At 36.5% G+C, this 17933-nt stretch overlaps 2 protein-coding genes across 2 annotated transcripts in view; both read left to right on the forward strand.

Moving 5' to 3' along the window:
- The window catches only part of LOC124414152, a 184852-nt gene that overhangs the window by 12096 nt on the left and 154823 nt on the right, over positions 1-17933 (forward strand). The gene's annotated exons all lie outside the window — the stretch shown is intronic.
- LOC124414236 overlaps positions 10739-17933 on the forward strand; it is a 39323-nt gene continuing 32128 nt past the window's right edge. Inside the window, exon 1 of the mRNA XM_046895261.1 lies at positions 10739-10971. The gene's annotated coding sequence lies outside the window, so the exon portion shown is untranslated. The remainder of the gene's footprint in view (positions 10972-17933) is intronic.

Raw genomic sequence — 17933 nt, forward strand, 5'->3', positions numbered from 1 at the left:
ATTCGAGGTAATTCGTCCGAATTAATTAATGAGAACGTCGAATATCTTCGAACGAAAACACTTCTCAAACAAAATGAAAAGAAGAGTAAAAAATTTAAAGAAAGTCTAAATAATTTATCCAAAAACGTGCAAAATTAGGTTTAAAGATTCTTTATTCAAAAAAATATGCTCGGATTTACCGGGCTGAAACAAATGAAATAGCGTCGCAGAGAGAGAGAGAGAGAGCAATACTACTTCGAGGGAGCCTGGATATATTTTCTAATTCCTAGGCTCTCGTGCATTCGTTACGGATTATACCTGAAAGCTCAGCCCCGCGTTGCCTGGTAGCTAAAGACTCAAAAGCGTCGAGGTCGGCTGCGGAGCCTTTGTTTAAACCAAACAAATGACAGTTTCACGATAGAAGGTATATAATACACGCTGTATCCGCTTCTTTTCTCTTGGAAAATTTCGCCCGGCAAAATTTTATACGTTTGCGAAATATTTTCGTTCATTCTTTTGTTTTTCCGTGCAGCCGCGAGAGAGGAGAGAGAGAGAGAGAGAGAGGAGGTGGCATAAATTCGATCAGGTGGCGTTGATATATTTTCACAGAATAATTCCGAATGTTATGTTACTGTTTTTCTCTCTTCTCGTTTCTATATGCCAGGTACAATTTGAACGGTATAAATTTATTCAACTTCGTTTCATATTCGGCTCAATTTAATTTTTTTTCTTCTCCCCCCTCCCCCCACAGAATCGTGAAACCTAATTATTTTTGTCCCACAAATTCGGGTCGCGATATTTCATTTGAGAATTTATCATCTCTGGCAATGTTACCACCGGATACGATTTAACGTGGTTGAAAAAATGATAATTAAAAAAGAAAAAAGAAAGAAAAAAATCGAGTAACATAGAAAGGAAAAGAGATAAATTTCAATAACCGTGTTTAACGCGTTTTACTCCACGGTAGGGCGAGTAACGTGCGACGTACGGTATCTTTTCAAAGAGAACGAGGCCGGCATTCAAGCTGCTTGGAGTCTTCTTTGAAATAACAAATCTAAATCAGCGATATTTAGTATGGCTCATGCAGATTATTCCGCGATTTTCGGGGAAAGCGCTTTGATGTGCCTGCTGACGATTTTAAAACGTACATGAAACAAAATTCATCGTTAAGGGGGTGTCTCGATCGATTTCGACGTTTGACTGATTATGATTTTGAAGTCAGGAATTACGAAATTCAAAATGGTGGAAAAAAATTTATTTATGCGAAATTTAAAAAAATACGGGTAATTCTGAAAAATAATTATATATTTTCAAACTGTGTATAGAGAATGCGTAAAACAAATTTCAGAACCTTAGCCGTTTACATTACTAGAAAAATTTCATTTCGAATATTAACTATACTAACTATTATTACTAGCAAACCAACTTCGCATTTTTCGATATGACTTCTTCATATCCTTCTTGGAGGGCCGGGTCCGTCCAACGGGCTTGAGTAGTGATACCGAGTTACACTCTCAGTCTTACACACACTGTACTGTCTATAACATCTCACAGACACAGTCAAAATTGTGCCTCTGCGACGAAATTCACATTCTTCCGTTTACATTACGACAAAAAACCGATCGTTGTTGTTTTTTTTCACGTTAATTATATATAACAAACTTATAAATAAATAAAATATTACAATTTTCCATGGAATTTTAACGTCTTGAGCACCCAAGAATCTAAAAAGTATTTATGTGCACACGAAAAGTACAAAAATATATTAGAAATATGAAAAAACTGAGACTAAAGAGGTGAGACTTATACGCCCCACCGTCCCTCAACGGGATAAGGGTTGAATGATCCTTACGAATAAATTTTGCGAGCTTAACACGGTATATGACCGCAGAGATAGATTCACTGCTATAAAATTAATTCGTCGGAATTATCTTTTCGGCATCGCGCTACGGATAAATAATCAGATTAGAGGAATAAGTTTTATTGTTAGAAAAAATTGCTCACAGTGAAGCATACCTAGGTGTGCAACGCCCTTTTATTCTAGGTATTGTAAAAGGAAAGCGCAAGGCGAAGGATCCTTTCATCCATACGTCTCGCTGTCACGTCTTCTTTTGTGCTTCCGGTTATCTTTACCCCCTCTTTTATTCCGCTTCCGGCCTCCGGTCACCCCCATTGTTTCGGTCATCGCGACCGTCTTACATCTCCGAATTTCACCCCCTGTACCAACCAGGATTGAATGTTTTTTTACCTGAAGTTACACCCTTCAAGGCGGTCTTCGTCTTTTGTCAAGTGTCGTCGATTATCGTACGCTTTTGTCTTTTATTCCTATCTTGCCCTCTTCTTCTTCTTCTTCTTCTTCTTATTATTATTATTCTTTCTTTATTCCTGTTTCTTTTTACCCAATATTCGTTTACACTTTTGTACGTTTCTAATCGTATGATTTTCACATTCAAATCCGATCAGAACAAAGTAGCAATTCATCATCAGTTTACTCGATTTCTATCACGGTATGATTTCGCTGTGGAAATTGGGATTTCTTATATACTTTGACACTGAGTTTATTTTTTCCCGTAAGTATGTAATCGTCTTTTAATCGATACCTACAAAATTAAATTTTTGTCTCTGTATAAAAATTAACGGTGATGAAATATTTCATCTCACAATATATGTATATATAATACTGTATATAGTGAATGAATTCTTCTTTGGAACCGTTTGGAATTTTAAAGAGCTTTCGCAATTAGTAAATATTGAGTAATTAGAAAAACTTTATCATACCGTTTGACATTAGTATTGTTGTTGTTATTGTTATCATTATTATACAAAGGAACCGCATCTGTTTCTTGATATCGTGAGATTAAACATAAGTTTGATAACGTTTTATACGTAGAAATCTCGCGTAGCGTGTCGTCGCGTCGCATGCGAACAATCCGGTTACCTCGGGGGTATATTTTTGCAACGCTTGCCAACTTTGAGTTGTTACACATGTGCATATAATATATATATATAAATACACATGGGAATATATTTATATGGGCGTATAAAACGCGAAGTATAATTTTATAACGTCACTGTACGTAACATTATTATTATAATTAGTATTATTATTGTACTTATATACGGAAAAAGTATAAAAACTTGCTGAAATTATAATAAAGTTGATACACGTTTTGTTTCTTGCACAGATGTTATCAAGTTATACCTACACTGTTCACAGACATAATATCATCACTCGATACAAGTGAGAATAAATTTCTTCAGTTTTGAACACTGATTATGTACGTAAATTATATATATATATGTACCATGAAGAATCACGCTTGAAGCATCGTCGACCCACGAATAGAAGCATAATACCTACATACCTATACATTATACATTATACATATACCTATATGTATCTATAACGTGTGGGAAGATGTGGAGGAGATTATTTCGCCCCGTTTTTTCTAATATATATGTATTTTTGTTTTATATTATTTTGCTCTTCTCTCTTTGGTCTATCACGTCGATATCGCCCCAGGTCCACGCGTACAGATACATGCATGATCTATGTTTCATCCTTACGAAGATACTACACAACGCGCTGTGTGTATATAGACAATATATGTATGTACCTACATGTATGAATACGTATAAGTTTCGGGTACATACAGGGTTATTCTACTTGTCAGAGATCGCGTACTGCCCCTCATCCTAGGTATTATAGAAGCGATGCTTATGCATGTTTGTGTACATATCCGCAAGCTATTTTCATTAGTAAGAAAAAATGATGAATAAAGGAAAATCGAGGAGAGTATAACAGTTTTTTCACCACGTAGCTATGCAGAATATCACCTCCCTCTCTCTCTTTCTCTCTCTCTCTCTCTCTGTACCTCACTTTCAAATGTTATACCTGTGGGGCTATAGCACAGTATGTCATAGTCACGCTGTATTTCGTTGGTACGGATTTTATTCAGCGTGCGAAATCGTTACGGAAATAGATATATAGATCAACATCGCTTGGAAAGAGAAATTCAGAATTTTATAGAATACGGAATTCTTCTCGCAGGGCATAAAGAGACGTTCATGTTCGTGTATGCTTTGAATGAAATTAAGAAAGAGAAGTCCTATATGTCTATACATATATAAGCAACCCTCAATCGCAACAATCTCTGATGATAAGGGATTAGGAAGATATATGTACGTGTTTACGTATATCCAACGTTTTATGGCATCCGGGTATTACATAATATGTATAATAGTAGATTATATACTACCTATAGAGGACGCACACGGGGTATCTCATTTAAGTAAGCAACTTCGGAACTCTGAGATACGTGTATATTGTGTATATACATATAATATAATACTGCCGGTGTATCAGGAGAAGCATATAGCTCTGTATATTACAGGTTGTTAGGTAGAAGGGTATATATTATATGTATACATATATGTAGGTATATATAAACTATATATCGTTATATTGTGTATCTTGCAAGTTTGGGAAATGTTGGCCTAAGTATAATGGAAGATTGTTTCGCACTCTTGGTCCTTCTTGTGCACCCTTCTCACTCTCTGAGTTTATCGGAACTAAATACGTGCGTCCCTCGCTAATTGCAAAACATCAATCGGATCCTCTTTCACTTTACTGAAATAATATTTAGGTATAGGCGATGGGCCTGATTCGTAGATTTTTATCTTCGGAATTACTGAAAAAATATGCTTGTATGATTTGGAAGAAAGTTGAAATCGATTAGTTGGTGAAAATGAAAATTTTTTAGAATTTTTTCGAAGGTATCAGATGATGTGGAAATCTGAGGAAAGTTTGTACTTGAGTAAACACGCGCTAAGTTTTTTTGTCCATGAAAGCTGGTTAATCAATTCAGTTCGGTAAAGTTTCAGAACTTGTGAGTGCTTCGAGGTTATAATCTATGTAGAATATGTGGAGTTGAGGTATTGGGTTAATCAGAAGTTTATCATATTTCTCAAGGAAACTGATTTGCGGAATTTGTCAGATTAATTCTATACTTACTTGAAAAATGTCGAATTCATGACAAGGGTAGTGATCAAGATGCATTTGACGATAGTCAGAATCGTGATATAGTCGATTTATCCGCTTCCTCGATAAATTGGGGCAAGTAAGTGAAAATTGGTTTGCTGGTACAACGATCCTGACAAGCGGCATTGAAAGGTGAAACAGTGACATCGACGACAGGACGAATCGGCTCGGAGAGATCCTTCGGAGCAGCCTTCGAGGCAATCCTCGCCTCGACTCGAGGGTCAGCGGCACGAGGATCGGATCTTCAGTCGGCAACGGGGCTCGAGAAGTATTTCACTTCACTTCACGAATCATCGGCAAGCTTGCTGCGCCGATATCGAGGGTGGGAAACGCGACTCACGTTTTCTGGAACAATCGTAGACCGATTTCTTGCCGACAACTTCCGAGGCGAGGCTGCGGCGACGGCGTAGGAAGACGTTTCGACGGGATCCTTCAAGCTGCACGACCAACTCCCGGAGCGATCCGTCGGGTCGTCGATCCTCCGGGCGAGTTCCGGTTCCTGCGTCGGCGTCCATCGGCAGATCGATAATCCTGCAGCGCGGCCAAAGGAATCGAACCGATCTACGATCCACGGTCACTTTCAAAGAATACGAGTCGCGTTTCTACCGCTGGTATCAGCGTCGCAGGCTTGTCGATGTTTATCCATCGATGTCGCTAATGTTAGCTGGTTTTGCCAGCAAACTGATTTTCACCCACTTTTTTCCATTTGTTCAGGACTCAACTAATTTACTCAACCATAAAACAGATTGGAACTTTACTCTTTTTTCATCGGTATTCAGATCAATAATTGATATTTATGAATTATAACAATTCCTGAAACAGTTAAAATTATTTCTTTTGTGTTGTACGAGCCTGCTCCGATCTGAAATTCGATTTATCTTATGATATACAACGACTTATCCTTGTCTAGTATATTCCGTATCCACGATCTAAATAACTGAAATTGAGAGCGTAAGGGAGATTGAATAAAGAGTTAGAGAAACACTAAAAATTTGTATGGAAACACATTGCTTTTGATGAAACGAAATTTTTGGCTTAGCTCAGATTTTCTCGTGGGTAGGTTGGTACCTGGATACGAAAAGCGAACGTTTGTTCTCGCGCTTGAGAAGGAAAGGCAATATCGAAGTTTTCGGTCACCGCTCACGATTTTAACCATCTTGACTCTCCGAAGGCCTGCATGAGACTCTGATCTTCGACGGACATTTTATTTCCTTTTCTACGCGCCTTTCTTGCGGCTGCAGCAAAAGTAAATTACCTACCCTTTGAAGCAGCTGGTTGAAAGAGCCTTTTTAAGTTTCTTTCAAATACGGCTTCCGTATGTAACCTGTAACTTATAACGAGCGTGCTGCATTACGGCTGACCAACGTACATAACTAATCCACATAAAAAAAAAACTCACTGATCTAAGGATCGCAATCTAGATGGTAATTCGCTAAACATAATTACTTTCGCCTTTTTTTTTACCATACAATATCAAACGGTTGTGGATGTAGAAAATTTTGCAATATTATACGTATATATACACTGTATATATGATAGATACATGCTTTATTTGCAAATCACAAATATTTGCGAGAAATTGGGAATTGAATTGACTTTTATATGCCGTTAGACTTGAATTCGAGTGTACTTGGGCAGTATGCGATTATTTGAAACGCTTTTGTTTATCTTTCCACTGAAACTTTGATATTTCACACAATTTTTTACGTTTTTATTTCTCATTTATTATAGTATACCTGTCCAAGGCTCGTGCTTTTCGTAATAATTTTCACGCAGTGGATTTCCAGGGTCTGAAGTAGCTTCTTCTCTGCAGAATATTTTGTACCGCGCGTTACGTCGAGGCGAGACATAATAATCATCTCAGCTAATTTCTTGGGGCATAAGGCGTGGCAACGACGACGATTCACAACTTCGCCTTTCAGCTTACGCTCCTATTTGAAACTCCATTTTAACAAATGCGATGCGTATAATATCTGCTCCCTCCTTCTCTCGAAAGAATAAGATCATTTTTTTTCTTTCATCTCGTTGTTGTCTCCCTCTTTCAGTTGTTCACGAAGCAACATTTAAATCGAGTTAAAAACATGAGAAAATAATTAGTTGACAAAAATCTTGACAGTTATTTATATTATACTTGCTTTTCGGAATTCCTATATAAGGATTGAAAATTTATGATTACAAGTTCTGTGTGTGGGTGTTTTTATATTTTAAAAAACATGTATCATTTGCAATTAGACAAACATCCCGCAGAAACTATTAGGAGAGAATGTACAGAACGCGGTTGACGAGGGTTTTCAGCTTGGCGAATTTCAATCTGCAGAATCTAGGTTGTTTGCACGAAAGTTTGTTCGTTAGTTGATTGCGCGAATTAGTAGTTAATTTAATTGTCATCAATTCGGTGAAAGGTAGAGCCGGGCTGCTCGTTGGTTGGTGAGCAGTGTCTCTTCTGATTCTGAGGCACAAAAGTCGGAGAAAATTGTCGATGCGGTAGCAGCCTCCTGTAACCTGGACTCTGGAATCACCGCAGATCACGAATTGACCGAGCTTTACTGGAATAGAACGCTGTTTTACCGACAGCCGTATTTTATTACCACCGTTAGCGTAGATCGCTAAGCGAACCGCGGGTAAGTTAGATATTGTTAGTGAATTACGTGGGATTTTATCTATTGCGGTATTTTACAATGATTTTGGTAGTCCCGATTCGTGCGAATTTTCACCGTCGAGGAAAAAGGTGACAACCTTACTTACGTTTATCGGTCCAGGGTAAAAAGGGGTGACAGAAATTTTGAATTTATCCTCCGTCGCGTTTCACCCCAATTTATCCTTCCCAAAATGCGGCGATTCTTCTCTGTTTCTAATATCGTCTAAAGGCTTTAGCTTTTCGTTCACAGGGTGCAATGCAGACTAGTCGGATATACATTTTTTTCTTGGGGGTGAAAATTTTTTAACGAGGGTTATCACTTTTACGTAGAAAAAATTTCGGGGCGATATTCGAACTCGATAAAATTGGGTTAAACTTTTTTTTTTCCCCTATCTTTGACTGGAAATTCGATACCGAAAGTTGTGTTTGAAAAAAAAAGGTAAAAATAATAATAATAAATAATCGGGAAAATATCGATCTATCGTGAAAAACAATTGTTACAGTTCGTTTTCGAGGCCAAACTGGATTTATAGTTTTCAGTAAACGTATAACGTGTAGAATCGATCTCGATAGAAATAACAATGAGAAATGGGATAAACCAATAATCGATAGCGATAATAATTCATCGAAATATATTGAACGGTGGATAATTCGGCGTGCACAGTGTGAAACTGAAACAAACGCATCGGTTGAAATAAATCTATCAAACAAACGCGGTTGTGTATAATTGTATAATTCGAAACATCATCAGCCGCGTTGGAAAGACGTCGTTAAGATTTATGCGTTTGGCCCCCTTTGACATGAGTTATACGTATAAGCATACATATATGCGTATGAATAGTTAACATACCTACACGTACAATTTTGTAAACTCCTGATTACTCATGCCCGTATGTGTACACACAATATATAATATGTACATACGTATGTATAATAATAATAATAACAATAACAATAATAATAATAATAATTCAAGATTCATACAGAGAGATTCGTTGTTCCAGCACTCATTCATAACGGAAGTTATTACAACATTGCAGAAAAAGCACGTTGACAAAATTGAAATATATAGGTACTATCTTCGAATGAATTTACTACTTCCGTGTTTGTTGTCAATGTAATTGTTGTAAACGGTGATTATTTCTTTGCTTACCCCGTTTTCACAAATTTTATCCTATATTATAAATAGTCGGAAATTTTTTTCATGATTCTGCACATCGCACATAGTTGTTCATTTTTTTTTTTTTTTCATTTGTTCCGCGAAGAAATTTATCGTAACCCGATACGTGTATGTAAATAATCGTTATTTTAAAAATTTTGAAACCCCTGTAGAATTACCCGTAGACAGACGAACAGATGGAAGGAACACACGAAAAAAAAAAATAATGATAAAAAAAAAAGAAAAAAAAATCTGAAAAATTAAAAACAAAAAAAGTGTGAAGTATCTAATTGAAAATGTCCAAGTGTCAGCGCATCGTTCCGCGCTATCACAACTTTATCTTGTCCTTCGGTCCTTCCGCCGGGTAATAGTCAATGCTCCAATCCGGCACCTCTCCCACACAACGGGTCAGGGCTGCCCTCCGTCTCCACATCGGGACGGGAGCGAAGGGGAGGGGGGAGAGAGAGAGAGAGAGAGAGAAAGACGTGGTGCGTGAAGACGCGTAAGGCGTCTGCGCAGACGCCGCGTTGACGCGCGCGCACGCAGACACACGGTTACCCTTCATCGTGTATACGTACTATAATAGATGCACGTCTCACACAGAGGAAGCCAATACGCCTGAGCGGAGGTTTTCACGGCGTTAAGTTGGCAGCGGTGTTCGGCGGCTAAAGTAAAGCAAGCCAGCCAGCCGGCTAGCTGCCGACTGTCACACTTGTCAGTTGCCCGCGAGCGTTAGCGCCGCGAGTATCGCTTCGTTTTTTTATACACATCTAAGTATTTTACAGTATATTACAAAGCATACTTGTATGTAATATACGCATACGTGCGAATGTATATTGTTTTATATACAGAAAATACGCAAAACCGTCGCGACGACTTTTCGTATCGTCTTTCGTTTATTGGAAAAAGGGGAATTTTCTTCTTTTTTTTTTTATATATCTCTTTCGTGACGGAATCTCATCCAGAGCACGATTATACTTATTGGAAAAAAATTAAAACCCCGCTCTTTTCTCCCTCGAACCGATAAAGAAGAAAGAAATAGCGAATAAGGAAAATACAAGAATAATAATATTAATATTAATAATAATAATAATGAAAAAATAATAAAAGAAAAATAAGTTGTTTAGAATCGATTTACGATTTTGCATATACTCATAATTATCATCGTCTTCGTTATCTTTTTCATTTCTTCGCATACTTATATCCTGATTTATCTTAGTTTAATAAGAGAAAAGACAATCTGCGGTTATTTTTTTTCGTTTCTTAATTACAAACAAGAAAGTTTGATTGACGATAAAGTTGTAACGATCGATAACACGTGCAACATGTAAATTTTAACACTACTGCAGTTACGTATATGATACGCGTTCGTAAAATGGATTCCGAAATTGAAAATGTTTTTGAAATATGTTCGCTAGACATTCTCTGCGTGATTGATGATTAGAATTCCTTTTTTTCTTGATTCTGAATTTTCGCGCGCTTTGTTTCCATTATAATACTACCTATCCGCGCTAGTTTTGAACAACTTGTTAAATCATTATACTGCATAGGCGAAATTATTTTGGGTTATTTGTCATGCGTCGAGCAAATACTTTGCTTATATGACTAAGACTAAGTCAGGTTGACTTCATGATCTGAGATAAAAATCACCTGTACGTCCGTATCGATATCGCGTGTGATTGGTGTTTGTGGATAATCAGTGCGGTATATGCATACACACGTATACATACATACACGTATGGGCCCCGGATCATTACGCAATAAATAAACAACTTTCAAGCACACGTTTGACGAGCCGAGTTTGAAATGCACAAAATTCAGTGCGCGTGAAAAAAAAAAGAACAAAATTTTTTTACACGAAATAAATAATAAAAATAATTAAATAACAATCATGATATATAATATAATAAAAATATACCACATATGATATTTATCGTATAATTATTTGCTTTTTATATACATACGTAAACAATATGTACAACAATTGTTATTGAAATATGTGATTTGTGCTGTCATACGTCATCGTATTATCGTCATTTGGATATACATACCTACTGCGATATACATATATCGTAATACCCTATTATTTTGGATTACATTTTTTTGTCACATCAAAAGTGATCGTGGGACCGATTTCACTTCACGATTGCACAGGTTAGTTTTATATTATCGTGAATATTGTAAGTTTATCGGTCTTTATTGATAATATTATTTTCTCCAAATTAATGCATTATTGTAAATGAGACGAATGATTTTTTTCCACATGTCAAGAATTTTCTTCACCCCGGATTAATCTCGACTCCAATGTTACACGCATGTGATATGCAGTTATTAAATTCTCATCGATCGCAAATGAAATAATTGAATGAAAAATACGTATCACGTGACTTGTACCCCTAATCAATCGCGACTGTGAATTTTTCGGATTTTCTTTTACCCCTCCTCGGTGGACAATGGATTTTAAATTATTATCCTTAACTCAGTTATGGTGAAATCGCGTTTTATTTACAAATCAGAATGTATAGTACGTTACGCACGTATAATTCCGGCTCATTTCGTATTCCTATGGGAAATCCGAAAGGGGGGGGAGGGGGGGGGGGGGAGAAAATAAAAAAGGATGGTACATTCTCAATTTACATTCTCACGCATCGATTTTTTTTCACGGGATAAAACTTGGCGTGATATTTTTTATAACATTACGTCGCTCCCGATTGGTTGTTCGACTGTTTTAAATTCGTTCACTCCCATTTGGTAAACGGGGGAATGCGTTTTAAACTCTAATCGACAGATGCAATCGTTGCTCTTTTCGTATCGCCGCCTCGATCCCTGCACACTTTCATTTCATCCCCCCCCACCCGACTTGTTCGCGGTGTTCGTTTCAGGTTTTCTCTGAACGTAATTGAAATACCGAATCCAATTCAATTTCCCGAATTTATGTACAATGCCTGTACATGTGTACGATACAATTCTTCGATCATTTATTTTATCGAAAATTGAGTCGAGATTCTTTTTCCGGGGAAAGATACTTTCTTAAGGAAAAATTCGAATCTCCAGTATATATAAATTTATATATTTATATATAATTCAACAATGCATTGGTATATTATTTTATATAGATCATGTATTAACGTAAGGATGAAATTGATGGAAAAGTTAGGAAACGAGCGGCACACCTGTTGTCAGCATTTCACAAGCCTCGTTATACGTGCGTTACAAATGCACAAGTAGGTATATATAATACACGCACGCACGCACGCACGCACACACGCATATATATATATTTATATGTACATACGTATGTAAATAAATAGAATATCACGCGTGTTTTTTTAGATTTCTTCTAGTACTAGGGCAAACGCGTGTCTTCTTCTCGCACGATTATAACGCTATCCTAAATTTAATCTTCGAACAGTTTTAGCCTTTTTATACACGCCGCCCTGTAATACGCTTGGATGGTAAAATTTATGTCACACACATTACATGTATGCGTGTATGTATACGAATCTGGCTCAAAATTAACACCCGCTGATTGAATTTTATCGATTCTAGCTTGACCGGGTTATATATTTATTTATACAATTTATATGGTTTATTATTATTATTGTTATACGGTCTACAGTTGGGGTTTGAAATAATGTGTTTTTTTTATTTCTCTTTTTTACAAAATAAATATGGATAACAACTGTGTAGACACTAAAGAATTGATAAAAATGTTCAAATTTTACAAAATACAAAATAAGTACACATCACAAAACAGGATCCGCTCGTATGCAAACTTTTCCATCAATTACACGATTATTGTAGGTTAGTTTGATTTATACTATTTTTTTTCAGGCCCTTGTGCGTACGGATTTGTGTTGAGAAAAGATGAAATATTTGTTGTGTATATAATATTTAAAATAACGAATTTAGCGGGTCAAAATTTAATGACAACGAACAATGCAATGTTGTTGAATACACCGATCTCGTTCTTTTAGTCAGCAATAAATAATAATGAACGGGTGTTACATATCGTTTAGCCTGTATGTGTAGGTATTTGATTGATGATTATCGTTTTAGACTAAACTTGTTTGAAGGTAAATAAACAAGCGATTATTTAACGTTTACAACCTGTAGTTCTAAGTGAGTGACGAGCAGGGAGGCAATAAATTGACGATTGTTATAACCGCGATTTGAAATTAAACGCTACACACCGTATTAGGGTTGCTTCAAGTTTCATCCAGCCACCTCGACACTGTAATTTTACACCATTGTATAAGGATATGGAAATAAGCTGGGCCTTGTTCGAATTCCGTGTTTGTTCCTGGTCGTATTCGTATAAGCGCGATGCTCTAATCAGTTGAAAGAAAGAAAATAGTCATTATAAAGAAAACAAATTAGACGAAAAAAACGACAATTTATTACTTGTGTGTCGAATCTTGTAGGAAAGGGTGGGGCAAAGTGAGCTCCTTCAAATTTTTGATATCTCAAAAAATTTGGGGGGAAAGTGGGCCCCCTGAAATTTTTTATGTAACAGTTTTTTTATTAAATATGAATTATTCGGAAATCATTTACTCGAGTAATTGCACATATCGTAAAGCAAAAAACGTTTCAAGTTGTTTTGTACTCTTAACTAGTCAGAGTCAAATAATTTTCTGAACTTTGAATTTATGATTCTATTTAATATTCTCGAGAAAAAACTAGATAATAATTTAACATAATTTTTCATGTGAAGACTTGAAATTTTATTCCGATTTTAGGCATTATTTTCGTAATCGTTCGTTGGCAAATATTTGTAATTTTTTCGCGCAGTTTTTACCAAAAAAATTTTGCACAAAATCCAACGGTTGGTTTTTGTTTTCTTTCATAATCTCTTTGCTAAAGTTTTCATTCATCTCGCAGGCAGGTATACAAGATTCGTGCATCCATTTACTGCAGGTATTGTGTGCATATATATATATATATATATATACACACGTATATACGTATAACTACCTGTCGTCGGTTATATGTATGTATAGGTATACGTACATCTACAACCTTGCACGTACCGAAATTCTTTTCATTTCTCTTTACAAATCTACCTGAAAATTTTTACGAACGATCTTATATGCTGTATAATACATTGGTATGTATACATATGTATACAGGTATATTCAAGAAACTACGCGGCGGTCCTGTGTGTACTCGCAGAGAACGAGAAGAGGGTTACAGAATTAGTTAAACCCCCGCCCCCCCCCCCCTCCTGTTTCCTCCCTCGGCGTAAAATCCAGCTTCCCTTATCCTCCGACGTCCCTTCTTCGGCTTCTTCTTATTCTTCTTCTTTTTATTCTTCTTCCTTCCATGTACTAGCGCGGGACTCGAAAGATCAGCAATGGGTAGAAACGAGACGCGAACTTGTTCAATTACGGTAATTATTTATCTTAGGAGTTTGCTAATTCGGTCGAGTCGTGTTAGAAATGTATAAGTTTTTGCAAATTTTCTCGCTTTCGTGGGTACATTATACCTTTGGAACTTTCTAATGAAACTTTCATCTTTACGCAAATAATCACTGTTCCGGTATACAATGAGAAGAATTTATAATTTCTGTGTATAGTTGATTGATGGACGGTAGTTTTTTCCTTATAATTAGATTCGTGTCAATAGGTGGTGAAAAATTTTTATACATCGACTTATTTGAACACCGGCTACTACTTAATGGAGGGCTGATCCTTCGGCTAACTTATACCCTCTTCTATCGCTCCGACGATTGTTTTGTCCGAAAACAACGGACCCATTGGTGAGATACTGTTCGATTGAAAAACATCGACTCGTTTTTCACCCTGTAGACGATGTTATTTTCAATGACAACTAACGTGATATGCGAATTCTTGTATTTTATCAACAATTCAATGATTGTTGGGGAGGCGTGTGGTGGGAAAAAATTTTCGTTCATTTGGGTTTTGATTATTTAGTTTATATGTTGGTAAACGATGTGTGTATGGGTGTTACACTGCGGCTTTGGAGGAATTATGGCGCATTGGGCTTACGAAAAAAGTTGCCCGTGCAGGAAATTGCAGTTTATTGGGTGCACGGTGTAACGGACGATGTTCATGCTCCTATTCACTGCAAGAGAAAGTATCGAACCTTTGATTATAAGTATATGTTACTGCTGCACGGGTGAAGCAGGGTTTGATGAACGCGTGAAAATTCTGAGAACGCGGTAAAATATTTTTTGAAATCCAACCGTGGACACATTCGAATCGAAAGTGAATTTAGACAGGAATTTCGTAATAGCCATTTCGAGTTTTATGTGTATATAGATATTTACGTATAAAAAACATTCGGTAAGTAATACCGGTGAATCTATTTGGAGCTATGAAATCGTTCTATCTCTCTCTCTCTTTCTCCCTCTCTCTCTCTCACCGTTCTCGTTACCACGTGCAGGAATCTGTGTGTCAGCGTGTATATCATTCATCGTTCTGGAGGACTGGCGAGAAAGGTGTTTGCGGCAAGACTCGTTAAATGAGAATTCATTATTCATGCGAAAATAAACGTGCGGTGATAAAAAAAAAAAAAAAAAAAAAAAAAAAGGAGAACATTATTTGTTCCAATTCTTCTTTTCGAATACGTTCGACGAGTAAAATCACACGGTCGTGATTCGGGGTAAAAAAAATCGAGTCGCCTATATTACTTGTTCGTCGCTAATTGTCACATTTCCTTTTTCACAATCGGCACGAAGCTTCGCAATATGTAATGTAATACATATATGTATTATCATACATAGCATATATGTATATATATGTTATACTGTATAAAAAAAAAATTAACATTATGTTTTTCACTTAATATTCAAGTGGAGAATGTTGTTCGAAATGATGTAAAACATATATGCCGTCCAAATTTCAGCTGTTAATATTAAGTTTTAGATGTGGCCCATCGCCATTTTCTATTTCCCATTCCAATGACATGGGAAATTTTTTTTTCTGTCAACTTTGGAATTTTATTCTTTCTTATCATTTCATGATAATTCTGTTCTTTCTAAAAGTTATTTAAAGACATTAAAAAAAAAAAAACAAACAGTCAATAAACATTTGGAACAATATTTGTGACTTGAATTTTGAAAAAAAAAAACAAACAAAAAAAAACCGTAATCGATAAAACATACCTAGGTACAGTAATGTTGATTAATGGATTACCAGTGGATTACTATTTTATTCTTCGTATGAAAACTGGAACGAGTTCCCTTTCTAAGTAAATTTCATTTGCCAATATATTCGTCATGGATCGAGCGTCGCTTCGCTTCGTTTCGCTTCTTCCTCGTGCGGTTTGCGGTTGGCGAAATTTTAACCACTTCGACCTCGTTGCAAGTTTAATGTACGTATATAACGTCCATCCTCATAACCTTATACCTACCTACCTACCTACCTACCTACCTACCTACTCTCCGCATGCTACTGGCTTACGTAGGTATAGTTACAGCTTTGTACCGTTCTTCACTCCTGCATACACACTGGCTGCGGTGTCCAGGTTTCCCACAACGCAACGAGCTGCACCTGCCCAGCAGTGCAGTCGAGACGCAGGAATTATACGTGTAAGTGTTAGTACCAGCATGTCTTCCTTTCTTGCTTCCATCACTGCCATTGTGTGGTCAAGAGTGCCAACAGTTTCCCCCTTTGCGTTTCCCACATCGGTGTTATGACCATGCATACGTTGCACGTACGCGATATTCATGCTGTACGTATTACGGCGGTAGTTAAGTGGAAGATGATATTGGATGGCGGTAAATCGGCGTCAAATGTAAAAAAGGTTGCTTGATAATTTTTTTCCCAATTTTTATTCTCACCCTCTTAGTCTATCGGTAGATCGTACATTCCACACGAGTCGTGGATGTTTTTAAATTTAATTTTAATTTAAGACAGTATTTTTTTAATCATTTTCCAAGCTATAGAACGTCGTGTTTTATACTCTTTTTTAATCTTCGTTATTTACGATTGTACGGGAAGAAGGTGTGCGGGGAATTCCATTTTAGCGCTCAAGAATTAAGGATAAAAAGAAAGGCCAGTGGGGAGACTCAGGGCTGATCGAAATAAAAATGTGAAAAATTTATAGACGCGTTTTTTTTATACTTAAAGCCGATCTACGAGCTTCTAACATTGAAATTAAAAAACAATTCATTTAACAACCACCCAAAATATAATATATAGAAGTTCACTCCGTATTTTTTTTTTTCATATTTCTTTTTTTACAGGGTACATAAACCTAAACCTATAATTCGTGAAAATCGTGAAAGAACGCAGGAGGCATTTTCATTTCATACACTTTAATTCGGGCATCTGCATCGTATATTATTTTAGTTGTGATTTGATATGGCAGCTACTTGGATAAGAGAGAGAGAGAGAGAGAGAGAGAGAGAGGAGTGTTTGCTCGCGATAAAAATTTGGCCAGAGGATCAAAGTAATCGAGAGCTTTGGATTTTCATCATCCTGGAGTCTGTGGTGCTTTCGGTTTGATTAATTACTAAAATATGTTGCTGCTGGACTATACCTACCTACCTACCTACCACGTGTCCTACTACCTAACTGTGCTACTATACTCTGCACCCTCTCTATGATCTATTTATAGTTACCACCAAAGACCGGCTATAGAGGAGGAGGTGTGCCCGAATTGCCTCACTGCGGTGACTATGAGGAACAGAGTTTTGGTGTTTCGATCGCTTTTATACGCGAACTTCGTGTGTTATTTGGTTTGAAATTGAAAGTCGAACTGCACGATTCCGAGCTATGCGTACCTTTATTATTTTATTACTTGGCGACGTTGTTGGGGATTTTTTTTCTTCTTCTTCTTTTTCTTTCGACAAGTTGTTCACGTTTAGTCGAAAGTTAATATTTGCTTACGTAAGACTGCGATGAATGGCCGGATATTATAATGAATAATGATTTGTTCCGACGACGAGGAATGAATTTATTATAATTTTTTATTTTTTCGATTTTATGAACTTAGTTAAATTTATTCCCCAAGTTTTTTGTCATTGTTCGAAAAAGTGTTTATATATATATATATATATATATATATATATATATATATATATATATATATTTCTTTACTATAGCCTATGAATTTCGTCGCCTCGAAACTTATTTTTTTAAAACTGTACC

Source organism: Diprion similis, chromosome 1, assembly GCF_021155765.1.
Source record: "Diprion similis isolate iyDipSimi1 chromosome 1, iyDipSimi1.1, whole genome shotgun sequence".
Taxonomy (NCBI): Eukaryota; Metazoa; Arthropoda; class Insecta; order Hymenoptera; family Diprionidae; genus Diprion; species Diprion similis.